This window comes from Poecilia formosa, unplaced genomic scaffold (genome assembly GCF_000485575.1).
Source record: "Poecilia formosa unplaced genomic scaffold, Poecilia_formosa-5.1.2 Scaffold938, whole genome shotgun sequence".
NCBI lineage: Eukaryota > Metazoa > Chordata > Actinopteri > Cyprinodontiformes > Poeciliidae > Poecilia > Poecilia formosa.
The window spans coordinates 48,768-52,333 of record NW_006800877.1 but is presented as its reverse complement, the minus strand read 5'-3'; positions in this window follow the sequence as shown (position 1 = coordinate 52,333).

The following is a 3,566-nucleotide window of genomic DNA, read 5'->3' as shown; positions in this document are numbered from 1 at the left end:
TGGTGATTAATAAAAAAAAAGCATTGTCACTGAAATGTGTGGTAACACTTTTTTTGAAGGGGTGTGCATAATGACACTGTCATAAACATGACATAACACCTGTCATGAACATGAAGAAGTCTTTATGAATGTTTATGACAGTTGTCATGAAGTGTCATTCGATAAATAATGACATTTTCAATGCAAAGTTGCTCTAATAGTTGCATTAAAAGTCCATTAAAAATGCCAACTTTGCATTAAATTATCATAATTTACAAAATCATGCAAAGTTGGCGCTTTTAATGGACATTTAATGCAACTTTTAGAGCAAATTTGCATTAAAAGTGTTATTTATCAAATTTATTTGAATATAATTTACGGGAGCAGGAATGCGTATCAACGTCGTGACCGACTTTCATACCAACAGAGCAATTTTTATAGGTATGAGAGCGATTTAAAAATTATTATGGGGACAAAAATCCACTCCATTTCTCACTCTATAAAAGCGGCATTTGGTGTCAGTTACACTCTGTGTTTCGGCAGTTGGAAATTTCGCTCGTTTTTTGCTTTTTACATCGCCATCGTAACTCCGATCCCCAATAAAAGTAATAGCTCCCTTCTCAGCATCAAGCCGCACGATTTGATACCACTTTTGTGGGTGGGAACGCAGCGGTACGAGCCGCATTAACAGTGATGGAAGAATAACTAGAAAATTCCTGCAGTAATTTTAAGGGGCCTGCCAAAGTGTGCCCGTCAGTTTGGACCCAGCGTTCTGATGCTAAAAATTAGCATTAATGCTAAAGAAAGCTTCGATGTAGTCAATAACCTGTGGAGAGTCAGAAGCATGTGGACTAAGCTGTACTTGTACCATTCAGTATGTTAAAATTAATGCATAAACTAAAATTTGACAAAATGCTAATGTTAGCATGAATTGTATCAGTAGCATGTGAGGCATCACTAGCATGTTCTATGTCATTGACTTACTCCATTCAGTATACTAAACATGGTAAATAAGTAAGAACATTAACTAATAGGTTATTTTAGGTAAAAGACTAATGCGCGCAAGGCAGTGCACTAGTGGGGGGGCAGTGAAATGCTAATGTTTGTGCTGATGTTAATGAGCTGCCTTGCTGCGAGAAAAAAACTAATATTTAGTTTATATTAAGACATAAATATAAACAATCATGAATGTTTTCAGGCAAAGGAATAGAGGAAGTTAAAGGAAACTCTTTGGAACAAAGAACCACATCTGAACATTCAGTAGGTTAACAAAATAGTTTTAGCTTCTCCTGTCTGAGAAAGTCATTGCCTCAATTCTTTTTAATATTTTATTTTTTTTTACCTTTCGACTGGATTTTATTGCATGTGAAATTCATGAGGAAGTTTTCTAAAAGTGCCCTTGTTTCATTTAAAGAAATACTAAAACTGAAATTTTAACATCTTTATAAAATAACCTTCAGGGATAATTTAGCTTTATAAGTTAAAGAATTACTTTTAAAAACAGTTTCATATTACAGCATTTTATGAAATCAGTGAAAACTTGAGGCATGAACAGAAAATGCGTAAATGCCTGACAGCATTTACAGGAGCTGCAGTTTCTGTGGAATTGTTTCAGCTCAGTTTATGTGTCTTAATATAAACTAAATATTAGTTTATATTAAACTTAATATTAAACTTAATGTTATTTAATATTATATTATATTCATATTATTTAATATTATTCCACCGCCTACGGTGGTTCACTGACCTAAGAGGAACATGCAGCCTTTTATGTTGAAACTTTCAGTAAACTTCATGTTCATAACCAAACTAATCCAATGTGTAACAGTGGTTTGGTTAATCCACCTGTATGAAGCCCAAAACAGGAAGTAGTTCTGAATGCCAGCTGAGGCCTCCTCTGTAATGACTGAGTGTTCCACCATGTTGTAGTTCTGACCTTCTGCTCTGCCCTCTGTATTAAAGTGTTCCACCATGTTGTAGTTCTGACCTTCTGCTCTGCCCTCTGTATTAAAGTGTTCCGCCATGTTTAGAACTACAGTCTTTGTAGTCCAAACCATAGACATAATATAAGAGTAGACCCCGCATTGGCCGCTCCGGCGCAGGAAATACGGCGGCCATCTTGGAGCGGTATACCCTCCTACTTTGCTCAACCAAAACAGCAGAAGATGCCTCAGCACTGAGGGATATTGTTGTTCAGATCTATGGATTATTGATGTGAGGGCTCCACATACAACATTTCACAAGTAAGATGGACATATTATATATTGTATATATGTGTATATATTGTGATTAGAATATTACTTTACTGTATTTATGTCCAACTCCCAGCTAATATTAGCTACAGTGCTTGGTGTAATACGGGTTCAGCCCCGCTATGAAGGCTAACTGAGATTCTGTAAATCTAAAAAAATTAATTATTCTCTAACATTGACTTAGATTATCTGACACAAGGGCCTATATTAGAAATGAAACAAGGTAACACATGTTATAAAACTTATATCATGTGTTATAACATTCACCAGCAAAGTTTACACAGGTGGTAAAAACTATTATTTATATTCTTTCACTCTGTCAAAAGTAAGATACATCCTAAATCTTCCGAACCTTTGTCAGCATGATGATGGAAATTAAAATGTAATGTAATTATGTAATTTCTACAGCACTGTACAGTTTTCCATGAGGAGATTGTCCTATGGTTCCTTTTCTACGTTTTTTTTTTGTTCTCTGCATTTCTATTTTTCTTTCTGAATCACCATGGCATGTAATAAATTACAGCAAAAGCGTAAATGTGAATTTTGTAGNTTTTTTTTTTGTTCTCTGCATTTCTATTTTTCTTTCTGAATCACCATGGCATGTAATAAATTACAGCAAAAGCGTAAATGTGAATTTTGTAGCCTCTTCCCATGACTAATCAATTTGGCTGTCTTATCTGTACATAGAGAAACTATAACTTATTATTCTGAGTTACTGATATGTTAACTGACAGAATTTTGAGAGCTGAACTAAGGATTTTTCAAGCAAACAAATGCTATTTTTGCTGTTTCTACAAATTGTTTTGAGAAATGCGCTTACTGTTTTGTAAATGCCAACAATGACTTGAGAAATGCACCAAAAGTGACTGAGAAAATCTAACATAGCATAAATTGTCTCAGGTCTATCTATTTGTTGCCTGTGTGAAAAGTGTACACATTTACAGCTTTGTTTCTGCTAGCTTGCAGGAATTGTAACTTACATAAATGGTTGAAGACAACTTATTGGGCTTCATGAGACTCAGATAAATGGTGAGTATCTATCTCATAAATTGCCTAAAACAGTTATATTTAACTTTTAAAGTCAATTTGTGTATTGAAAGTTGGATGTAAGATTGTTTAACATGTTACAAGGGTTCGCTCTTGTTTGGGGACATACATTTGAAAAAAGAAGAAAAGGATTGCTGCTCCAAGACGGAGCTTTGTATAAACACCTGTCGACAACAAACAAAAGTTTAAAACTACTGAATTTTCAGTCAAAAATGATCACACTGCCTGGTTGGGTTGAAGTACCAGTCTCCATATGCAAGTCAACAAAGGTGAAACAAACATTTAAGT